This window comes from Platalea leucorodia (assembly GCF_965183815.1).
Source record: "Platalea leucorodia genome assembly, chromosome: 4".
Lineage (NCBI taxonomy): Eukaryota > Metazoa > Chordata > Aves > Pelecaniformes > Threskiornithidae > Platalea > Platalea leucorodia.
This window is the reverse complement of record NC_138826.1, coordinates 9897834-9923601: the sequence shown is the minus strand read 5'-3', so window position 1 is coordinate 9923601 and position 25768 is coordinate 9897834. Positions and strand designations below refer to the sequence as shown.

General features: G+C 40.4%; 1 protein-coding gene across 1 annotated transcript in view; it reads right to left on the bottom strand.

Moving 5' to 3' along the window:
* The window catches only part of ABLIM1 (actin binding LIM protein 1), a 109877-nt gene extending 96233 nt beyond the window's left edge, over positions 1–13644 (bottom strand). The window contains exon 1 of the mRNA XM_082309773.1: positions 13515–13644. The gene's annotated coding sequence lies outside the window, so the exon portion shown is untranslated. The remainder of the gene's footprint in view (positions 1–13514) is intronic.
* Between the last annotated feature and the right edge of the window lie 12124 nt (positions 13645–25768).

Here is a 25768-nt window from a genome sequence, read left to right as displayed (position 1 = left end):
CTGTTATAATGGGCTAACATCCTTTTAGCTACCTGCCTTGAAAATTAAAATTGCAAGGTGCTTGGGGCAGGGATTGCAAATTCTCTGTGTTTGCCTGTTGCCAAGCCTCAGAGGTCTAATGAGTGGTACTGTAACAATAATTAATAGAATAACAATAAACAGAATGCACCAAAATGCAACTTAGAATTGAAGCAGTATCAGTGCTAGCATTCTTTCAGTTTCACATTTCTCTGTGGAACAGTGTTAATATTTCACGTGCAAACAAATTACATTTCATGGTGGCATTAAATCCACAAGCAGCCAAAACTCAATTATCAGTGACTTAGAAGAATTAGAGATCTATTGTTAAGGCTCTATTATAATGCTGCAAAACGCTCTAAGCTGGTTTTCAGGTACACCTCCAGAAAAAAAACCTCTTTCATTCTTCCATTTTTTTTCTGCTGATCTCCTTTATGTTTAAAATATTCTTTTCAAAGTAACGGCACAATATCATATAACCATTAGGCAGAAAATACTGTGACCTCTACACCACATCAACATTTCACCCTAGACTCCTCCTGAGTTGGGGACCATCTAGGCATTTTCCACTGGAGGTCCCGAGGCGAAACCTAAGCCTACTTACAATAGGTTTGCTTTTCTAAGTTACCTTTGGTGGATCCTTACAATTAGATCATGGAGTAACTGAGAATTCTACTTTAATGCCTAAAAGTTGTTAGGGATTACTTCAGTATTCATACAGAGTAACCACAGGATCTAAAAGTCTGAACTGGAGTATGGTCATGGAGTGGTCAATACTAGATGCTTCAGAAGCTGCTGAATTTCATAAATAGCTAGGGAGTACTCATGCGTCTAGGCGAAAGTTTCTTCCTAGCCACCTTTAGTTTGTAATTTAGCTTGTAGCTTTAATGTCCAAGTCTATATATAATTTCAGCTTCAAGCTGAAGGCACTCAGCACGCTGCTGGATCTGCCTCAGAAGCTTCATATATGAACTCTCTGGCTCTTTGCTATGGTCCCCAGTTCTACCAATGAATCACCTTTTGAAAAACCTGTTTAGTCGTTATGGCTCTCTTTACTTGCCTAGGCAACGGGTCTAATAAGGTAGGATGATCAAAACTAACTTTCATTGCTACCTCTGTTCTAGTTTCTTTGGAAAATCCAGCTTCAATGTATGATTCAGAAATCTGTGGCAGATCACTGCTTGCAAAAAAACACTATAGACTTTGAATGAAAGGGTTCATGCACTCACAATTATTAAGCTCTATCCCTTTTGCGTGGCCACGGGAATTCAAGCCTAGCAATAAAAATGGGGGATAAAATTATTTGGCAAGTCTTTTAAAGACAGTAATTACTATTATTAAAAAGAAGCTCCCTCTACTGCCCTTTTCTTTATGAAAAGTCTCCTTTCTATCCAATCTCCTATTCTTTTTGTCAATAACTCAGAATGAGTTAAATTCTCTCATACTGGCAAGTCATGAATTCAGGCACAAGCAGAACTGCTCATGATGTGAACCACCAGCAGATTCATCATCTTTGGCGTACTCACAGCAGGAAGCACACACCAATCTGCAAGAATTAAAGACAAGTCCTGGCAACCCCACATTACAACGGATTTTTGCAGACAATTTAGCGCATGTGTTCCCATCACTAATCACAGCTTTAAGCTACATGGGCAAAACAAGGGTCACCCAGACTGTTAACACCCATGGTTGGAAAAATGCTGTTCCAGCAGGCTGCTTTCACTTTGAGTCAGAGATCAAATCAGAAAGGATGAACATGACTGTATCCACCCTTGGTGTACAATGTGGTGTACAAACAAGGAAGGGATTTAAACAGCTTTTTTTTCTTTTCCTTTTTGCAACTGCGCAGAAGTCATGGTTCTGACAACAAATCCCCTCAAGCTTAAACATATCGCCTTAGCACACATATTTATGACCGCTGTAGAAATACCACAGAAAAGATGGACCAATTGTGATTGTTTTTATTAAAGACCATCTGCCCAGCATCGTTCATGCCACAAACAGCAGAGGCAATGAAGAGAAACCAGCTGTGATCGCTACATACATACAATAAAACCCAATAGCGTGATCTAGGCAATTGCTGTGATACAAATACCATGTCATCAAAGAAAAACGAATACCAAAATGATGACAGTTAATAGGAAACATCAAATAATGTTCTTTTGTTTTTCCTATGCTGATGGGAAAAACAACTTCAAAAGAATTAATTAGTGGAGCCAATAGCGATGCACAAATCATTTCACGTTTTAGGGACATGGTTTAGAGGTGGACCTGGCAGTTAGGTTAACGGTTGGACTCGATGATTGCAGAGGTCTTTTCCAACCTTAATGATTCTATGGTCATGCTTGAGAAGGCAAAAAGCAAGAGATATCCTGTAAACATCCATGACATGGAAGTAGTTCTACAGGAGAACAACATTTCCCCCGAGAACCCTTCCTGCTTGATACGAAGAAATTCTGTTTTACATGACCACCAGAATCCCCCTTCTGAAACAGGAGACACTGGGGAGCATTTCTGTTCCCTGAGGTACCATAAGCATAGAGACAAAAAAAGAAGGAGGAAAAAAACAAAACCAAACAAAAAAACCCCTATTATCTTCAACAGCTTCCGGAGGAACTCAGCCTTTTCTTTTTCTCAGAGCCTGTACATTAAAGGATTCCATATTCCAGACAGACAATCCTGCCTCTGTTGTGAATGGAATAAGCTGGAATACAGTCCTGCCTCACACTGTATGGAAAACACAGACCTACAAGCTTTTTCTCTCTTGAACTACTCTCTGGAGCTATGATTTTGCATCCTTGGAGCACAAAAAGATGGGAGATACCGTCAGTGCTGCTGTCAGCTCTCAAAGGTACAGGGTCTGTGTATGCAAGCCCGGGCTATTAAAACAAAAGGTAGCTGCTCAAGAGCAATCCAATTGCCTGTGATCTCCAAGGGACTCGGATCATTCTTAACCCGAGTCGCTTCCAAGCTTTAATGGGGATGATGAAAATGAAGAGATCAGATTTTTTCAAAGTGAATGGAAGTAGGATTTGATCCTACTGAGCATTATGTAGGATTTCCACAGGGTTATTGTTAGTGAGAGCTGAAAAACCAGGCCCTTAGTAAAATAACTCCATGCTGATGTTAAGTAAAAATGGTTTCAACACTGAAGAAACAAAACCACACAAGCAGACTCTGTGAGCACGGTCTCTCAGTTTGCAGAAGCGAATACTATTCATTAAGAAAAGTCTAATGATCTGCTTTGTCACCGTGCATTAAATAAGGTGCAAATTCAATTTCCTGTTGGGGTTTTATTTCTTTCTTGTATTTCTAAGCTTCATAGAATAATGGTGCTGTTCTCAAGTCGGGAAATATTCATACAACATCTATTTCTTCGGACATAATGGATTTCTTGTTTGAAGGTAGAAAGGAATTTGGCAATGTTTCAGTTTATCATCTACATCTAAACAAATACACAGGAAAAATCTGTTTCTTTTTTCTTGCCTAAGAGAGGGCTTAACAAATCCTGTATTGATGAAAGCAAGGTTCATGTTCTTATTAAAGTTTAAGGTTTCCACATTTCAAGTGAACTAAGTCTTTCTCTGCCTTTGTTTTATTCCTCTTAACAATTTTCTCGATGGCATAACCTCCAGTTCCTTAAGTTATTTAAAGAACAAACATACGTCAAAGTATCATCAGAAGACTACGTGAGAACGGTACGTCTCAGAAGCCATGCTGCAGCCTTACTATTGCAAAGATTACAAGGCACCATTAAGAAATTGCATACAGCTTTTCGCAAAAGCTGTAACAGAGATCCTGGTAACTGTCACACTCCTGTCCCTGGAAATTTTTTTTGCCATACACTGATGAGAAATGCATTTTGATCCAAGCTATCTGGAACTGTGTCTGGCATTCCCAGTGGTTCTGGAATCTCTTCTCATTTCAACAGATTGACTTTAGAAACAACCCTGGGAAGTCAAAAGAGCTTTGTATACATGGAACAAATACAGGTGATGTTAAGATCTGCTTCGTTACCTAGTCACCAGCTGGAAGAAAGGTTTAGCAGCTAAAATACCTCCTGAGCAAACTGCATTTCTCCCCTCTTCCCCTAAATTGGTCTGGGATCCCCATGAGAAGCATCCTCTAGCCTCCAGCCAGGCCCTTCTCCTGTTCCCTTGAAAAACCTTGACCCTCTGTTTCAAACATCCTGCCTGCATGCCTACTGAGTGCCACTGTCATTATGACACAAGTAATTCTCAGTGGGGTACTTGAGTGAAACCCCTAAGCATTTAATGCAAGCATTCACTCAACTCAAACCACTAGTGATGACTGAGTTTCAAATGAGCTCAGAGGTTTAACTTAATCGACTTCCCAATCAACACCACGGCACTGCTTTTAGTCCTATGAGGTCAGCGTTCTTTGGTTTTCAACTTAACGCTGGAGATATGAACAATACTCCATAGGGGAAACTTTCCTGTCTGCACCTGACATGCATATATTTCAGTCCTTCTAGCAATCTAAGAGACAATAGCTAGTACCTGAGCTCAACAGCAAGCAAACAACAGCCATATGTAATGTAGCAATGTGACAGCTTCCCCACTGAAATATCAATGTTTTGTGCACCCGGACGGAAACAATGGCAAGAATCATTCAACCATTTAAAACACCTTTCACATTAAACTAAGCACTAGGTGGAGATCAAAGTCATTTACGGGTCTGTGGGAAATGAACCTTGAAGAAAATGCAATCAGTGTAAAAATGTCAAAGTTTAGCCTGGGATAACTTGGCTACACCTATCTAGATGAGAGATCTCTCTAAAAGGTTTATAAATATGCAAACCAAGGATGTAAGAATAGAACAAAACCAAATCTACCTCATCCATAGACTTATGAAACAAGCCAGGCAAATGAAGGATACATTGACAACAAACCCAAGCAAGTTTTCATATTCTCATACTCTGTCCCACTCATCAAGCACCTGTAAAGCATCCTGCTGACCCTCTACTTTCAAAGGGATCCAGTAGCTTGTTAAAATTTGACATGGCATCTGTCAGCATTCATTCATCAACATCAGCCAAGCAGTGTAATTAATTTCATTTCCTGTCAAATGTTTGGTCACTGAAAGAGACCTCAGACCCAACTAAACTAAGATCCCTGTCAACCAATTGCCATTAATACCACTAAATCCCCAAGAGCAAAACAAGGATCCACTTTAGAATGGGATGAAACTGCTTGGGATTTTTTTTCCTATCAACATCTAAAGCAAAGATTATCAATTCAGTGTTTTATATGAAAAAAAGCCCCAAATAAAATAGCACATTGCTATTGAAAGCAAGTAGAAGGGCAGGAAAGGGTCAGAGGATGGGAGAACAGTGTGAGGTAGAACTATGGGTATAGTTTGAGCCCTACTGTCAAAGCCCACAGTCACCTCACCCACCGTGCCTCTTCAGCAGGGAGCAAAGGGATCCTCAGGAATTCTTACGCAGACCGTTTTCCACAAGTGTTGGGGATGACTGGTGGCTTTCACTGCCAAGGGGTCAGATATAGTTTAAAATCTGCTGCACCCCTGAAACAGCCCGTTGCCATCCCAAAGGCTACTGCCACTAATGAGACAGAACCCTCCCTGCTGAGTATGGGTTACGGGAGGGTTAGGGTCATTTTGCAGAAAGCCAGCCTATCTTAGAGCAAACTTCCCAGGCCCTTACCCGAACCTGAAGTAAAATACCAATAGGAATCACTATAAGAAAAAGAACAGGCTGCAAGACACAGCAGCTAAGATATGCAAATACAGAAATGGCAGTTACTCTTACAGCTGGAACTGAGGCTTGCTTTCATAGCAAGCCACCTGAATGCATGGATTCACATCTGAATCCCATTTCCTGTCATGGGAGAAATTTTAACCTCCGTTAGCTTCCCAGGAACAGCAGAATCCCATTGTTCCCTGGATTTTCTGAACTGTTCAAACCTGATTTGCTACCCTTAAGCATGTTCTCGCTGTCCCCTATTAGGTCTCCTTATGCACACAGGTTACAGCGTGCCCCCCTTTTCGCTTTTTCATTTGTGTACTAATCTCTTCAGCAACAAGTATTTCTCTTTCATTTTCACCCTTAAAATCTCAACTTACTCTTCCTCATTCCCTTCCATGGGACTTTCTACCATGGACAATGGATCCAGAATTATAATCCTTCAAGATCTTGAGTCAGATGTCCAAAGTCCTGACCATCCAAACCAGGATATTGTTAACATTTCTGTCCTTTTTATTTGTATTCTGCTGTTAGAGCACTTCAAATTCATATTTTCCAATGTTTTATATTTTAATGACTAGAAATGCCCTTTTCTTTCAATGAAAGCCAAGACACTCAGGTTTAGGAAAAAATATGAAAATACAAACACTCTTGAGAAAAATCAAAAGACTTAATAATGTTAAAGTCTGTTTCAATAACCAAGCTGAACAGGGGAGTTCACAAGCTGGCAAGCAGAACCATGATGTACTGAAAGAGAATTACAAGCTTGGAGAGCTTTTATATAAAGAAGGGTCTTTGGTTCAGTGATTCAGAGCTTCAAGGGACCTCGTATAATTTCCCGATGCTCAGGAAGGAGCACGTTCTATCCACCAGTTACGCTACCGTGTCCACCGATCAGTCTGTTTCAGAAGTATTTGTGGAAATGTACAGATCTTTTCAACCACTGCACTGGATATCTACCACAAGAAGGTCCTCATATTTAAACTTTCCATCCACGGACACCAAACTATAAATAGCACTAACTACCCAGCTGCCAGTTTGCAGCCTCCCCCCACTGCCATTGAAGGAATCTGATGACAGATCAAAGGTCAAAGAACTAATGATTTAAAACACATTCCAGCCTGTTGATACAGTGTCTGCTTACATGACCCTGACTTCTTCCCAGTCCTTCAAGGGAGGAAGATCCAGTTCAAAGTCAAAGATTACAGAGCATCCCAAAATCTAAACTTAGGAAGCCTCCTGCTTCCCTGTCAAGCTCACTGAACTACAGATGATGTAGCCTTGCAAATGTCATCACACAAAAGAAACAGACCCATGCCTGGAACCTAAACACACCACACAAAGGATTCTGGAAGTACGTATTGATGTGGGCTTTCCTAAACGAGCTTGAAAGACATCTAACTCAAAAGAGGAAAATTAGCACATTTGTTCCATAATTAAGAAACTGCTTTATGCTGATTTATAACAATGTTTTAATAGAAGCTAAAAGTTTCTTCTCTGTGGGATACTCTGGGTTTGTGGTTTGTAGAATGTGGAATGTAGTATGCCAAGACTTGGCTTTGCCTTATAATTAGCAAGAATATTAACTGGTAATTGCCTTTTGGTATCCAATATTGCTGTAGCATATAAAACATTCATACACAGTGAAACATTTCCACCTGGCATAGCCTAATCAAATTACAGATTTATGCCACATAGTGAGGACTAGAAAACTTTAAGACACCATGCATATTCTCATGGCAAGATTGCTTATTTACAACATTTTTTTTTTTTTATTTTAGGCTACCATATGGAAGCTAACTATGTTTTCCAATTTATACTCGACATCGAGAACAGGGACACTGTCTATTATTTGAAATACTCCTACTGCAAATACTACGTTACCTTGTTAAGATAATGCAACCTATCTCTACAGGTACCAAAATCCAGCTATGTAAACTGTTACATTGTTGCTATGAAAGCTTAAAGCTTGTTCTCTTAAGCAATACACTGTATTGAAACCAGCATTTCCCTCTAACCCAGATGATGAATCACAGGCTTAATAATAAAGTCTTATTATAGCAATTTTGCTAGCCTCAAAGTTTCCTCTCCTAGTACATGCAATAGGGTAAAATGAACTATAATCAACTGACAATGATAGAAAATTATCATTTGTATCAGACCACAATTTAATTCGAGATATTAAAATCTCTGCTCACACACGTTGTAATTTAGGGCCTGATCCCACACACATTTACATATGTAACAGACATTGCACTGAAGAGTCTTCGTTTTTCCAAAAAAGTTGTTCATGTACATAGATGCTTTACAAGAAAAACTGTTTACTTCTTTATAAGCTATCAATTCATTCTTTATGTTAAAGCCATAATGTTAATGCCTATTAAAGACAAAAAGCAAACCCAATGAGGTCTCCAGCTCAGTCTGTTCTCCCCCCAACCTCTTCTAACCCTCCCTCCTCTCAGCCTGCTGCTTCCATTGCCTGCTAACCATTAACAATTTGGTACGGTAAGACTAGTGTCCTCCTGCTAAAACAGAAATTACAACTTATTTATTACAACTGGAGATAATGCAGAATCCAATTAAAATTGCATTTGTAACACACAACAGTGTAACTCCTTAGCAAGGAAAGTGACTTTGTTATAAAACAGCCAAAGACAGCTGCTCTGAACAGTGCTCCTGGCGCTGCACTCCTAAACGTCTCTTATCCCTCCCCTGTCCATCATTCCCCTGTTAACTCCAGCTCCGAGTCAGCTGCTGACTGCTTGAGATGCTTTGCCTATCAGGAGGCCGGCAGAGCTCACCTTCTGGGGGACAGGCCACACCATTTTCAGCTCTTTGTTTTTTTATCAGCTCTTATCTGGAGCCACAAATAGAACCAGCCAGCCCTGCCAGGCAGATAGGACAAAACAGCGGTATACCCTTGGTTTTCAACAGGCCGGGAGTAACAGCTAGCTGCATCTTATCGTGGGGGTTTGGGAACACGTCAATCGGTGGAGGTTTTACTTGTCATCTTTGCCAGGAAGCAGCTACTCTGTTCTGAGAAGGATTCCAGAGATGGACGGAGCACCAGACTACAGGGGGAGATGACTGTCTGATCACATAACATGACCCAGGGGCACGTCCTGAGCTGGCTGATGCAGCACGGAGGCTTAAGTCACCGTGTTCCTGCAGCGTGGCAGCCACCGCTGACATGCGTGCCAAGCAATCACAGAGTGCCTATGCATCTCTGACATAGTCTAGGCAAGCAGGATTACAATCATACCAAATACGCTTAACACTATGATGTAAACACAAAGTTGAGAGCATGGATGGCAATAAACAAGCAAACAAAAAAAGGGAATCCCATACAGAGCAAAATAAAAACAGGTTCACACTGAAACCCTGCTACCATACAACTAGCAAGACAGCTTTATGAGGAAATGCTTTTTTTCCACACCTTCACTAGACTATCACACTAAACCTATGGGTAAAAGTTTATACATTTTCACTAGGTATGACAGTCATCAGACAAGTACGCGCTTGCTCAAGTCTTTCACACTGTAGATATATGAGTTGAAGTCTCAAGAGAAAACTTCAGTATACAGAAAGGAGAAAGCTGCATCCACAGGTGGCTTGGTCGTCCGATACGTTCTGGTCCCAGTATCAGGAGTTGTTTCCTCTGGCTAAGAACACACGGTATAAGCTGAGGGGGTCTAACTCCATCTCCTGTAGAGTCGCAGTCATGTCAAATTAAAAGCCCATTAGAGGAAAACAATGCTTACTTGAACAGCTGTGTTCTGCTTGTATGAACCATATGGTCAGACAACATGCAATGTAAGTAAATAACTGTATGGTTTAAACAAAAAGTGCATTCACTTAAATGTGAGAGACCAACAATAAACAAGCACTGCAGGTCAGGTATAAGATTCAAAACAGGACTTGGAGCAACCTCCCATACACATCCCTTTCCTTTCTCCCAGTGAAGGGCAAATGAGCACAAAAAAAGATAAAACTTACTTGCTGAAAAACCCAACTAATAAGGCACAGACTGAATAGGGAGCAAGAGGAAAGTCTCTTAAGACTCAGCACCAGCTCTCTCAGGTCAAACTGGGATATGCAGATACTACAAACAGACAGAAGCCACACTGGCACTCTCTTCTCCTAAGCAATAAGCGAACACGTGCAACCAGTCACCTTCCACAAGCTTAAAGTTTCCTTAACAAGGTAATGATAAAAAATACAGTTTAATTTCCATCAGAGAGAGATATTTCTATAGCTCTCCCTTCTCTGGTGATCTTCATACAAGCAGTCACAAGACCAATAATATTACAGAATATTAAACAGTCATCAGCTTGGAAATATTTCCATAAACAGAAGCTACAATGAGTTTAGATATTGCCCAAGGGGAGAGGAGAAAAAAAAAAAATGTATCCTACTAAACCCAGCCTTGCAACAGAATGATCAAAGCACAAAAGCAGTCTATGACTAAGCAACTAAAAAACAAGTGAAAGAAAAAATTACTCCCCCCCAAAATAGCAAGATTCATCTGGTGCATTCAGCAGGAGAATAATTCCAGAGCCCTATTCCGTCTGCCCCCTTGCTTTATCAGGAGGTCCTAGGCACCCTGTTCACCACCTGGCCTGAATTACCATTCTCCTTCATGACTCAAAGGGTCTCAGCTGCCTGCTGCTGGAAATACCCTAATCCCGGGTCTTCTGTAAATTGAGACCACCACTCACTATGGGCAGAAACAGGAAAAGAAACAACTTTTTGCTGGTTTTGAACTGTTTAGGGATTATATAACACCAAGTGCTGCTTGAAATACAGCAACTGTAATATAGAAAGACTGATGCATTACCCTAAGCATTTCAGGAACAGTGCAGATGACAGTGCTCCTCTCTGCCTTCCATGATGGGCTGATACCATTCCATTCATCAGTTTGATACAGATGAAAGACATCAATATCCAGGAGAAAGTTAAGTATTTTTTGAGCTATCTAGCTGTATTTAAATAAAACCCACAGGTAACACAAAAACAGAATTTCTTAGATTCTAGCCATTCATTTTACAGCATCCAAATAACTCAAGTGACTTTCTAAAACAATCTTTAGTAACATAGGAAAACAAATATTTCTAATTTCTGCTATATCCTATCTATTTAGGAAGCAGAAGGACAGTTACAGCAATTCACACTACTATACTATTCCACCCACATCCGAAACATGAAAAATATAACTGAAACTCAGGGACTGGGCTTGAGGCACTTTTCAGAGTCTGGATCTGCAGTATACGTGGTAGATATGGACTTTCAGAAAAGATAACTTAGGTTTAAAGGAAGCGAAAAACTCCGTAGTATAGGATTCTGCTACTCTGTTTTAGTTACTCAGTTACTCCGATTTACTCCAGCACCTTTCTCCATGCTCACCACCAGCTCCACCACGTTCACCTCAAGCCTGACGCCATTTTATTGTATCTATCCTACGCTATGCTAGGACTGAATGTGGCAGATGCTGGTAGTATAGGAGCAACCTTTCCCTTGTTTCACATGGGCCTATATATTCCTCCATATTCTCACTTTTCATCCTACACATTGCAATGAGAGAGTTACTTACTTCAGCCAACTCTGTATTGTTGCCCATTAAACAGAAACCCTGTGAAGGAGTCAGGACTGCCTCCTGTTTCAGAACGCCCATCTTCAAAGGTGAAGATTTCACAAAGAGTAGTTTTACAATTATTTAATGCCTCATTAAACCTCTTTTTTGTGAAAATCCACAGTGAGTCCTTGGTGTGGTCACGGAGATTACGAGGCCCAGGCGAAAAGGAAGGGAGCGGCACAGAAAATGGCGGCCCACAGAGGGGGAGGCCCCGTGAGAGGGGAGGGAGTTGGACAGTGGAGGACCGACGAAGGTGTGCGGGGAGGGCAGCGGGGGGAAGGCAGAGCCCAAAAAGAGCAGGAGGTCTGAAAGCACAAAAAGCCAATAAAAAGGTGGGAGGCTCACATAGCGGAGGCTTGTAGAGAGTTGGGGTGGCCCAAAATTGTTGGAAGTCCCCCCAAAAATTGGCAGGCTCAGAAACTCAGAGTCCTCAGAGGCTGAGAACAAGAGAGCCAGTGAAGCCCACAGCAAGTGGAGCCCCCAGGCAAATGAGGCTCAAAAAAAGAGAGGGCGGCTCCATAAAAGCGGGAGTCCCAGCCCATGGTGGGGGAGGCCCAGAGGGCCAGGGAGCCCCAGACCCATGGGAGACGAAGTGAGGGGGAGCCGGAAAGGGAGGGAGGCTCACACAGGAGGCCTGAAGCAGTGGGAGGCTCCGAGGATAAGGTCCCATGGAGGCGGAGACCTGGGGAGTCAGGGAGGCTGATAGGGAGTGGGAGGCCCACACAGAGGAAGAGGAGGCCCAGCCCCACAGACTGAAGGCCCAGCAAAAGGGAGGCCCCCAGCAAGTGTGTCATTTATGTATATACTTATACACACAAGTATGTATAGATATGCACACATACATGGTGTGTGTGTGTGTAGGTATGCATATTGCTATTTCTTGAACTTAGGCAAAATCCAGCCACAAGAAAAGCGAACAAAGAAGATTTTTTTTGGCCACTCATCTTAAAAGACCCAGCTCAGCTTTTTCCGAGGGTCACAGTGGCAGCACGGCTGCTAGAGATATCCCTTGTCTCCTGCTCCTTTCCCTTCTGTAACCATGCTCTGCCCTGCTCCCTCTCTGAAGGCATCTCTCCCGAAGTGTGTGGCTAAGGCTCCCCCGCGTCCCAGCACGTGCCCCTCAGTGACCACCCTCCCTGCTTCTCTTGGATGTCAGTATCTATCAGGGGTTTTTTTTGGTGGGTTTTTTTCTGAGTGCAGGTACTTACTTTCAGCCAGCAATTCAGTTGAAAGGAGCTTAATTTTCTAATGAAATGCAGCAGCTGCTATTAACAGTTTAAAAAAAATCCAGATTTATCCAAATCCTTGAAAAAGCACTTAGAACAAAAACTACTAAAAGAATTTTCTGAAGTATTCTTATGCCATATTCCTCTTCACCACATCACACTATACAATCTAAACATATGCTTGCCCCATACATGGAAATAACAGGAAATACATACAACATGACATTTGAAACCAACTCAACTATTTATACCAGATTTCTCAGTGGCTGCTAGGGCTATACTTTCTCTTCCTATGTTTTGTGACTCTCCATAAAGCACTTCATCTTGGATGTTTAGTGTTGTTCCACTGTTTCACAAACAAACAGAAAAGAAATTCACCAAAGCAGCCAGAGTCTAATCGCGGCCTAATTAACTATTTGGGAAATATGTGATACTGTCTACATAAAACTGTACGAAGCAAAGAAAATTGAAAATAATATTAGAGAGAACCAAGATGTTTTTTCATCTCTTGAAGGTATAATTATCTATTGTGTAACTTGCATCCAGCGAACAGTAGAAAAGAAAAAAGAATGAACACATAAGTATTCAGAGGAGAATGTGCTATTTCAAGTCTTCTAGTGGTGGCAAATTTATTCTCCCTCCCCCAATAAAATGTCTCATATAATCTTTCTTTTCAATTAAATTGTAGATATTTGCATATTGAATTTGTTCTGTGTGGTGCCGATTACCTTGCTGCTTGTACATGTGCAATTCAGCCATTTCAGCCCCCATTCTTTACCCTCCCCTCCCAGAGACAGAGCAATGCGAATATCCTGTAACTGGCCGATGGCAGGAAGCGTGACCTCTCATCACTGGTTCAAGGTACATTTGTACAAATTGACTCGTTTCTAACAGATGAATATCAAGGTCTTACCTTTGCAGGTGAAGCACTTGATGTGAAAGTGTCTGGCCTGAACACGGAGTACTTCACCTTTACATGGCTCCCCACATTTATGGCAGTGGATGACCGGCTTTTCAGAGGGGTGGTGAGGCTCCTGAGGATGGGCCACTGTAAAGCAAAAAAATATGATTTAAACACAGACAAAAAGAATATTTTCTCCTGTACATAAATCTGTGTTCTCAGACACTTTGCATCATGATACAAAAGTATCTGTTCACATTTTACGCTCATCTAAAAAGTCACCAATGTTTTTTTTAAATATAGACTTCTCATAAACCAGTAGTTTAAAGCCATTCACATCAACTACTACCTCTTTCCACTGAGGCTGCCATGGAAAGACAAGGAAAAATTCCCTCCGCAGTTTCAGTGCCACAAAGTGTTTCAGACTGCCTAAGCTTTTCTTTCCAAGAACATTAGTGTGCATAAACCATTCGATGAGCGCACAAGGCAACAAGAACTGGGCTATTTTAATCCAAGAAAGAACACAAGCCAAGCAGCAAAAAGAATGAAAGGAAAGCAATTCCAAATCATGTTTTGAGAAACCAGATGAACCAGGTAGTCTGACTTTGCATGCAAATGACTATATTAAATACAAATAACAAACACCTCCATTTTGCTACAGCACATACCTAACACAGGGAAAGCACATCTGAAGAGAAAAGAAGCCAACGTTATCTGTTTCTACTCCCATTAATTCTAGCAGAAACGACTCTCTGCATGCATATCAGAGATATTATGAGTAGACAGAAACGACCAAATCATCTGCAATATAACCAGGGAGACAAAATTCCAGGTACCGATAATTGATCAGCTATTCCACAGCCCTGAGCAGAGCTTGGACAGTAACCGGAAAGGTTTGTGTCAGCTTTATTGTGTATTTCATTGTCGTAATAAATGTTTTATTGCTCTACATTTGGCTTCCATAAAAAATGTTTAACTTTTTCTTCAGATGTGTCTTGTGGCAGCTTGGAGCCCCAACAGAAATGCACAGGCGTAAACTAGAGCAAGATTGAGTCTCAACTGTACTATTTGAAGCGGAACGTATTACCTAGAATGTTCCCAAACAAAACTATGTTCCTTCAAATCTCCCTCCCACATCCCATTCTAGCAGTAGAAAGTTGCCCTTCTTGTAATATTGTTCTCAAACCAGTGATGCTCATCAGAACATTTCTGAGAAAACATACCTCTCTACCCACGCCTCCATCTTCCTACCATTCCTGTCCTGCTTTTCCCGGCCTGCAAAAGACTGAGTGCTGATACACCTACATCACTCTCACATTCACTGGGAATCATCTTCATTATTTTATCTCAGTGTTTTCTGGAGCGCTCTTTTCCTTTCCTGATCAATTCCTGACATCTCCCCAGCCAGGATTATGCTTTTTTTCAGGTTACTGCTTACGAAGCAATATAGTAGACACCTTGCTCATATTTACTGGACCGGTTTCCTCCCCTTCCTCAGTGAATTTCTAGGGGAAAAAGCCCCATCACTTCATGAAGTCCTTCTATATTACTCTCCTTTATAAATCCCTTAGTGAAGAATGCTGCTATCATTCTGTATTATATAGAGTAAATACAAGACTAATAATAAAAAAGCCTAATATGTGATTAGGGGAGTAACAGCATCAAGAACAGAGGATAACAAATATTCCAAGCAATAATTTCTGCTCCAAGTCTGGCCAAACTAACAGGGCAGCTGCTACTTTGTTCTCCTCCCCCGCCTCCCTCCCCAGTCTTCAAAGAAAATGGCTGAATTCTTCTACTCAAGCTCAAAAGTTTTTAATGCCTCCTCCTCTGGTAGCCTCATTTCAACTATTCCCCATGAGTAGTTATTCAGTCCATACTGGTGAACAGAATGCAGCTGGCAACGCCAACCAGTTTTTCAATTAGCAGTTCCCTTTAAATAAGAGCCCAGTAAATGCCTTGCCTTGAGCGAACCTCATCTAACAGTCTGCAATGCAATACTATTTCTGGAGTGGAAGTTCTTACTCTTCCAAACAAGTCTACTAACTATTAACTTGTAACCAAGGAAACACACAGTTTATGCAATGAGAAAGAAAGAAAGAAGAGACAAACATAGAGACAAGTGCTAGTAAATTAAATTGTTATGAGGAAAATTCCCTCTTATACCCAGACAGCCCGAGATGGGCCTGATGCCAACTGAAGAAAAGGTAACAGAATGTTTAAAGTTGCTCAAATGAGGAACCGTATCAAGGATTTGGGCAAATGCTTCTTAGGACTTAAATGCTGCAGTGTGAAATCTGTACCTGCAACATTCTGCTCTCTCAAACTCACATGTGGAGGACACCCTAACATTTTCTGCATGCCAGCATCCAGAGCTTCTGGTATCGATCTGAAAGACAAGTTTTTGCTCTTTACTAGAGAGTAAATAAATGTTTTCGAGACTGGTCCAATGATGGAACTTCTTTCTAGTTCTGCCTTTACAGCCATTTAAATGAATACAAATACTGGTAGTTGCTAATTCCAGACTGATCTCTTAAGTGCAGCTAATTATGGTGCTTGTCTTACTGGCCTCAGTTTGGCATTGTAGGTCAAGATTGAGTAATTGACTTTTGCTCTCCTGCAAGGAATTGCTTGCAAGCTTTTTCCTTTGGATATATGCAATACACACAAGGCTTCTCAGTGGCAGAGGTGACCCTTTATAGTCACCAGTGAGGACAGAACAGGGAATTAAAGAAAGAGACATACCTTTACAAGCAGCTTATTTAAGTGTTTCTGACTGAAGTCCAGCCAGCTTACCAGACATGTAAATTGTGAGCTGCTTTGGGTCTGAAAACCCTGAGCTAGGAGCTAGGCTCATCTCCTTACAGGCATTTCACATCTTGACACAGTAAATATTTCAGGCTCTGCCTGCACCAACCCTCCCCACGTCAACTGCATGCTAGAGGATATACTCTCAGGCATCGTGCAGCAGCAGGAATGGTGCAATAAGGCATCTCTGTATCACGACTAAGGCAATAACAGACTCCAGGCAGTATCATTAGTGACAGGGCATTAATTTATGATCTGGATAACCCACGTTCCAAACCCTGCTCCACAACAGGTATCTGGGCTCTTTGGATGGCAAGCCCTTAACTCCAAAGGACTAAAGTCAGACAGCGAAGTTCAGCTAAGTCTCTGAGCCCGTAACCTATCAGCTTAAAATGAGGTTATGTGAATGTTTTAGTTTCTCTGTGTCTTGAGTGTCCCTGACTGTAAGCCAGGGGTAACAGCACTGTTAGCCTCACCCTACTGTGAGAATAAATACAGAGGACAAGGTTCCCAGGCACTGGGATGGAAAGAGTCACATAAGCACCTAAGACAGTCAGTCAGTCCTGACGGTCACATATGCCACATCTGCCATATTTCTGGAAGCAGCATTCATTGGAAAGTGCGCGAGTGGACAAACACTAACTTGAGGAGCTGTGTTGCCTTTAATGAAGTTTCAAATCCAAATATATTAACACCACGACTATCTTCCAAATTAAAAGAGCATAAATTAACAACTTTCTGAGGGAGAGATGCTAACAGAGCAACACTTTCTTGGCTCAGTTCTGGGGCTCACAATTGTCTTCATATCATAAAGTGCATACTCACTGCTTGGGTAGAGTGATATAAACACAAGCCAAGTATTTACCAGTTCCAGTATACTGATGTGAACTGAAACTTGTCTACATACAAATCACGTCAGATTAAGTCAAGATGTGATTTTATATCAGTTTAGCCCAACCAGTATAACAAGGTGTATGGATCCTTTTGTGTAAGATTAAACACAACGTATTGGTCTCGCTCCCCTCAGCAAGGTGCAGACGCCTACTAACACAATGGATCTAGTTCCGAACAAATGTCGTTCCATCAAAAGTACCCAGGCTACTACGTGAACTGTTTTTTAAACTGGCTGTAGTTAAACTAGCGCAGTGTCTACACTTGAACAAAGGGATGCTGGAAGCAGGCATACAGATGAAACAAGTGCAACGATTTCATTGAATATTTAGTCTTATTTTTATTCCTTCAGCACTTTTCAAGATTAACTACGAAAGCTACAGTACCTGTAGAAGCCTAAGTTGTCACAGTCTCTACAATGTTAGAGAGACTAATTACAAGAGATGATCAATAAAACTTTTCCAGAGTTTCAGGTTGCTTAGTAACAGTTTTAACTTCCAGTGCTGCTGGGCACTGACTGAACACTTTTTTTCCTTTATTAATGAACATACATGAGATATGTAAAGGTGAGCCATTTAAAGGTGTATAACATGAGATATACACAGAAGAACTTTTCAAAAGAAGCTAGATTAAGACTTCCACTCTTGCTTACAAGACCAGCTTAAATGAATAATTAATGCTTTCTTAAGCTCATTTGGGTTTCCAATAAGACAAATCAATGTCCCATTAAATATCCAATTTACCCAGAGCAACATGTACACTGACCGGGACAACTGGGAAGTCTGGATTACATTGTTCAATTCAGGATGGCGAAAAGAAAAGAAAAGAAAAGAAAAGAAAAGAAAAGAAAAGAAAAGAAAAGAAAAGAAAAGAAAAGAAAAGAAAAGAAAAGAAAAGAAAAGAAAAGAAAAGAAAAGAAAAGAAAAGAAAAGAAAAGAAAAGAAAAGAAAAGAAAAGAAAAGAAAAGAAAAGAAAAGAAAAGAAAAGAAAAGAAAAGAAAAGAAAAGAAAAGAAAAGAAAAGAAAAGAAAAGAAAAAGAAAAGAAAAAGAAAAGAAAAAGAAAAGAAAAAGAAAAGAAAAAGAAAAGAAAAAGAAAAGAAAAAGAAAAGAAAAGAAAAGAAAAGAAAAGAAAAGAAAAGAAAAGAAAAGAAAAGAAAAGAAAAGAAAAGAAAAGAAAAGAAAAGAAAAGAAAAGAAAAGAAAAGAAAAGAAAAGAAAAGAAAAGAAAAGAAAAGAAAAGAAAAGAAAAGAAAAGAAAAGAAAAGAAAAGAAAAGAAAAGAAAAATCAATAGCACCTTCTTCTATGAGGAAGACAGTCTGTCACTGGAGTATTGCTTTGTGCTAACATCACTCCACAGACATATCACCATGATTTCTGTCATTCCTTACGTTCCCTTGTGAATCGTGCAATGTTGATTTCATTACATTTTGCAACTGCACTATATTGATGTAAATTCAAAGCAACTCTACCAGCTTAAGAGTACTCATTACTGCACGACGTGGTGCTCGAGGACATGGTTTAGTGGTGGGCTTGGCAGTGATAGGCTGACGGTTGGACTCGATGATCTTAAGGGTCTTTTCCAACCTTAACGATTCTATGATTCTATGTTTCTATGATTTTATCAAAACATCTCAAAATAATCCCAGATCTGCAAAGAAAAAGGAACAATTGAAAAGAAAAAGAGATAGAAAAGACCAATGACAATCCGATGTTCCTATGAGAAACCTAGGGCACCTTCTGAGCAAAATGAAGGAATTAATTTGCTGTGCAAAATTTAAAACTGTCTTGTCAGTGTTTCTTTACGTAGAGAAGATCATTGTACAAAGGTTTAATAGTAATTACGTGTTTTGCTACATCAGCCAGAAAAAGGACCTCAGTACTCATACCAAACCCTTCTGAAATGGAAATTACAGCAACTACCTGAAGAGTAACGGTTGCAGAATAAAAGAAAACAAGAAAAATAAATACTGCAGCCTCCCTTATTGATGATTCTCTCCCTGAACACAGAACTGTTAGGAAACCAAAGAGTCAAGCTAAGTGACTCTTAGCTGCAGATTCCTGCTGGCAAGACTCCATGTCTCTGCTGCAAGCTACAGAATACTTCAGCATTTTATTGGAAGTCAGAAAGAAGCTTCTGGGAAATGCTGTGCTACGCGTATGCTGCAAAGCAGAGGTCACAGCAAAATAGGCTGGGTTCAGTTCTGCTCTAAATTGAAGTAAAAAGCAGCGTCCTCTGAATTTAAACAGGAGGATGATATGGGCTATTGTTCTTTTAAAAGTGAATTTTTGTAGTTTTCACCTTTGCATGCCTACTTTCACAAATAAATTTGGAGTTATGCTCAGTCAACTCTAACCATGTTGTAGCAGGTGTAACTTCAAACTTCATGCTAGGATATACAACTTCTATGACTTCTAGCTCCACAACCTCTGGGCAATTTTGCATAGCACTGAGAACATGCTGTGCCCACAGCAGCGTAGGCAAGGGGACTCTTGGGATTTCATAGCTGTGTCCTTTATATCTTAAAGAGTGTCCCAGTACAGACATCACGCTCTGAAATGCTAACTTTCAATTGGCTGCTGTGTTCTTTCGGCTGAAAATTGAACTATTAAGAAGGAAAAATAAAGCAAAAATGTAATGCCGTGAAACAATTGCGTGGTTTTTTGCTAGCCTGCTCCAGATTTCCTCACTCCTTTCTGCCTCCAGGAAAGAAGGTAAGATGACTGGACTAGAGATTGCCAAGGCACTAAATGCAACCAAATTTTCCTACAGGCAGCAGTGGTCTCTGCCTTCTCTCTCTGTAATACCTGATATGGCTTTGGAGACGATTTCTTAAATTAATTTACAGGATTTGAAGTTCAAAACTTGAAGGTTTTAAAATCGAAATTCCCTCAGCCTCTGATGCTGTCAAGTGGCTGTCCTGTAACTCCAGCTGGGCAGCCATTTGCGTGGGACAGGACAGAGGTAGGCAGGTAGGCACTGTGCACAGCAGGACAAGCTGTGAAAAAAGCTGTTCTGGGATGAAAGGCGCAGGAGAGACACCAGAGAACCAAGCTGAAGAACCAGATCTGGCTTATCACTTCTTCTCACTGCTCTCTGTAAAGAGAGGAGTAGTAATTTTCTCCTGTCCTTTGTGTTTCTCGCAGAGGCGAACATCTGTAACCTCTGGTTTGTAAAGCTTGTCTGTCTATGGCCCATACACTCTCTGAGGAATTCCTCTTTCGTAAAAGCCCAGCACAGTGGAGCCTTGAGGAGTTACTGAAATAGCTATGAAAAAAAAAGGGATGAAAAATGCAGTGTCATTTTATTTATCTGCAGACTCAGTTCTTGAATCTTAAATCTATAAGAATCCTATCAGCTAAGGTGACCAAACAGTGACTGAGACTGAAATCAAACCTCCCAGCTGTCAGGGACAGATAAAGATGTTACTGCAGTCACTAGCCACAGGTATCAGACAGGGATCTTCAGGAATTCCAGGATATCCCGGAAGGAGGCACTCCCATAAAGAGATACTAGTGAGCTGCATGCCTACACATGTATGAAAAAGCCTAAGGCAAAATCCTAGACTGCAGCTTGCTCATACTATTGCCATTCAAATAATATCTGAAGAATCATTTTAAAACTCTCTCTGCCTGCAAATTTATCTGTATTGCTCCTACAGTGTGCCAATTTGTCTTAAAACTATTTTCACTGTCTACATATAACCAGAGTAGCTATTTTTAAAAAAGGCAGGAAAAAAATCTTAAACATGTACTTATTTGCCATAATTTTTAAATGTTTTATCATATTTTCCATACAAGTATTGTTATTTTCCCCTTACAATTAGCCTGCTGCTGAAAACAGCAGAGGCAAACAGGACCACAGTAGCAACCAGAACACTGCAGGACTGCGGCTCTTCTGGCAGCGTACAGGCCAGTGCCCTCATCATGGTGAGACATGGTGCACACACACCTGCGAGAGCACGCTAGCTGGCCAGTGCGTTCATACTGACAGGGCAAGGCACCAGCAGCTCTGCCCCGAGTTAACTCACACTCCTTTTTCTGAGGTGTTGGTGGGATGGGAGTTAAAGGTTAGCAAGTAGGACAGCGCAGGAAAGAAGGCTGGATTGCGTGAGATAGATAGCCACATAAAGATGGATAGCATAGCCCATGTCTGTTCTGGTTTAGATCCAGAAAGAAGTACTACTAATCCCCCAGTCCTTTGTCTCTGGTCTTTTTCTCTACTTGTTAAACAAAGAGAAGACCTAAGAAAAACTGACACTTTTCTTACGTATCCTATTCAATTATCACCATATTGTATGCTTCTCAGCCTCAGTTCTTCAGCTAGAATAAACAAAGTACACCAGAGGCATCTATCCTCAAAATAGCATCTCACAGCCAGATGTGGGGCTGACTACAACACAGTAATGAACAGATTTGTATCGACTGTCTCCGCACTTCCCCAAACCCCTTGGCAGGTACTGTAGCAAGCAAAAGATCTTCAGAAAACACTAAGCAGAGGACAAGGCACATGTCTTGAAATGGGCTGGATTGCTATCTTGAGAAATAGATTCTCTAAAAGGAAAAATAAGCTATAAAGACATTAAGAAGTTTAACTAGTTAAACTAGGATGATAGGTTAGGGTAGCTCGTAAGAAAACAGTTGAGAAAATGTTGTAAGTAAAGATATCAAGCTTAATTTGCATGAAAATAGAATGCAAAGATTTCAATACCAGAAATCAAATTTCAAGAAGAAAAGATGAAACATCTATTGTTTTAAACAAGAAACCCAGTATTTAAATACTTTCCTAAATATTTGTAATCATGCATAACACATGGATAGAGCTGATGCAGCTAACAGAATGAAATAAAAAATTTAGAGAGAAAAGTGTCAGGTAATAACCCAAAATATTAACAACTGTAACTTGAAATCAAAATGAGAAGAATCCTACGTTATTACAAACAAAAATAAAAAGCTTTGTGCCACACACATACATACGTGGAAAAAGGCTAGGAAATAATGAGCTTTAAATTATAGCAGGGGGAAAAAACATCACATTTGTTTCAGAGTTTTAGAATACAACTGCAAACATGCTTATTTTCTCTGTATTTTGCCTGCTGTTTTCTATCCTTCTCCCATCCCTCCTCTGTTATCTAGAGCTTTGATACCGCAATTAATTCCCCACAGAACAGCCTGCAAGATCAGGGCCTAAGGCCTCAGCCCTATAAAGATTTATGCATATGAATGGTTCAGTATTAAGGGAAATATTTAACACCAGCTCCTGCTTGATCTTATCTGAAAAGTGATCACCTTCTACAATATGCAAAAAAAGTCTGTGTGCTAGAATAAATCTGTGATTGTTCTGTGATAAAAATAAATGTGCTTGATGGATCCAGTTTGCCATGCTTTTGATAGTAATTGAGAGATTAAGAAATTTGGTTGCATTCACTTTAGGGTTATGCCCTTATCTGGACTCATTGAGGACTACACCACAGATTCTGATATTCTATAGTTTTAGTGTACAATTTTCCCAGTTTCCCAGTGACAAAGCATAGATCTTACTGGTTTTCAATAGGCACTTATGCCTGACTACCTAGGCACCTTGGGATATTCTACTCTTGCTTCAAACCCGTCAGGAGCCTGAGCACTTTCTCAGTTTGTCAGGTACAAACACACCTTATTGCTAACTCAGCTCTACAATCCAGTTAAACTGTAGCAGTATTATTGATGCTGTTTGCAATACAAAAGCATCAGAGCCTATTTAGAAGAATTTGTCATTCTCTAAAACAGCAGCAGTACTATCCTTCATTTGTTGAGCAACAACAACTCTCCCCATGTCTGTCCATGCGTGTTTGCCTTTGGTCACTTGGTCGGTGAACAAGAGCACATTCTATAGCATCATCTCTACTGCAGAAACAAAATGACTTGGCAAAATTATTCCGTTTGTATTTGTTACATAACATATCTTGTATGACAATTACTGTTTAAGAAAAATTATAATCCCTTCAAAGAAAAGTCATGAACAGCTTGTTAACTAAGTATGATCAGTTGTTTTAAGCTCAAACAGGAAAAGCAATAGGCAGTTTTAAAACTACTTTCAGGAATGAAAGGCACTAATCTTGCAATGAAGTATGCAGCAAGCTAAGACGTGCTGTGAAACAGCTGATGTTGAAACTAATGTTGACTAAGCTAAGCCAGTCTTTGAATCAAAAACTGCACTACTCAACATGATTGTTAACAGATGGATTACCGATTAGTGGTTACCAAACCAAAGGGAAGAAGCGTAAAGTGAATTTAGTCTGCCATATTTCTACGTTAGTAGAGTAACTTTTCATGAAACAGACCACGATATAAATTGGGTGATAAAATGATAGTGAACGCAGACTGTCTTATCTAATGTTCTGAGAACGCCCTTAATGATCCTCATCACACCCACAAAAGTTCTCTGCATTTACTTACAAAACCGACTTACTAAGGGACAGTACTTCAAGATATTCAATCCACCCTTCAAAACTCCTTACTGAAGGGTTGGAGGATCATGCTAAGCATATGTTTCTCACACCTAACATCTGCAAGTCCGTAACATGTAGCAACTGTTTATTAGCCTTGTAAGTGGTAAAATAGTTTTGTGTACTGCTTTCAACACACCCGCCATACACAAGAAGATCCAGTCACTATTTCAAGAGTATTTTGTGGTTGTTTTTTTTTTTTTTTTCTAACATAGGACACGGATAATTAGAAATTCAAGAGCTCCTAAGAGTACTCCGAGTAACCATCTCATACACATCACTTGATGTCCATATCAAAAACAATGAATAAACATAAGTGTCAAATTATTCACTGCAAATCCTCAAGGATCCTCAAGGCTGCACGAAAGCAAGTTGCTGAAGTTAGCAGAAAAAGCAATTGCTTTTTCCAGACAGCATGGAAATTCTGGCTTACTGATGAGTGGTGGTTACCCATAATAGCACTCAAATGTCAAACAGGCCTCTTAGCTACCTTCACAGCAACCCACGTGGGGATTTCTGTCAGCAGCAACAAACTCCAGTTAAGAGTTCCCCCATGCTTCCTTTTTTGAGGCTGCTACAAGTATTCCATACAGTAAAAGGAATTAAATTGCATTTTGAGGTAAGTCAATATAAAAACGCTAATTTTAAAAACCAGTTCTCCTGCTGTTTGCCCTGAGATTATCTGAGGAGGGCCACTGACCTACTTAAGACAGTGGTCTCCCAGATACCTTTCAGTATCTTCATAATGACCTATCATTGCTGCAGTTTGATGCGTGTATGAAAAAGGGGAAGCCTGCACAGAAATAGGCCTGTCATAAAGATCTTTCAAAACAGAATCTGTAGTAAAATCTCCCCTCAGTTACCACCAGCAATCTCACCACGGGTTTTGCACAAGACCCTTGCAGAGACCTGTCCTCAGCCATCATTTTTAAGCCATGGAAGCTCTGTCCCCCACACTCAGCATCTCTCCTTCAATCAAGGAGCTTGTAAATGCCCATCATTCGGTACCATCCTCACGTCTGGTATTTCTAAGGACTCAGCTACACAGCCTCAAACTAAAACTAGACAGCCACATTCATGAGCAACATAACCCTTCACGTGGCTCCTGACTCCCAGGATGGTTTGCCATGTACAGGGCTGATCAGCCAGGCATTTCAGAGGCCCTGCCCTGCGGTTAACTGCCCATGTTGGCACCTAGACCTTACAAACATCTGCAGCATAGAAGTCAATTCCTTGAGGTATATTATTTCAACAATAAATAATGATGTGCCCTGAAAGTCTATCAACTTTTAACACTATATGGTAAATGGGCTATCATAGAGAAAACACTAATGACCAATACAATACTCCTGAACATAGCCTGTTCCTCTGGCTAGCACTTTTAAGTGCTGGATAGCAAGTAGACGCTCTCAAATCCATCAAATCCTGTTTTGAGGGGCCTTTGGAGAAAAAAATAAAATGCAACTGCTTCTTTGAACAAACAAGCCATTTATTGACTTTTGTTTGACCCAGCAGTAGTAAAAGAGAACCCTCACTGTTCTGCAAGGCTGCATTTATATTTGGATCACTTCTTTAATTTGATATCATTTTAAGATCGTGCTTCTGTACTAGATCCTGAACTAATACAAAGAAGTTCCACGATACTGCCATGTAGATTATACCAACATCTGTAGTATCAAACTGGTGCTAACAGCACTGGGGATTAGGGAGCTATCCCATTGACACTGTTTACAGAGCCTTGCCTGTTAGGCTCTCGTATAGCATAAACGCAACAACATTTCGCATCCGAACAGCTGGCATTACTTGGTTTGACCCTTATTTTAGCACTTGCTCCTTACTTTGCAGCTTTGAGGAGATTCTTCAGCTTTCCTGCTTCTGTTTTCCTGTCTATATGGAATATAATAACAGATAACATACACGATTGAGCTATACAAGGCATCTATCATTTCTGGGTTTATAGCACTTTATGATAAGTCCATATAAAAGCCAGTATTATTCCTCTCATTGTTGTCTCTTACACAACAATGCAGCTAACATACAACACAAAATGACAGTCATTAATAAAATACAAGACTTTTTGCT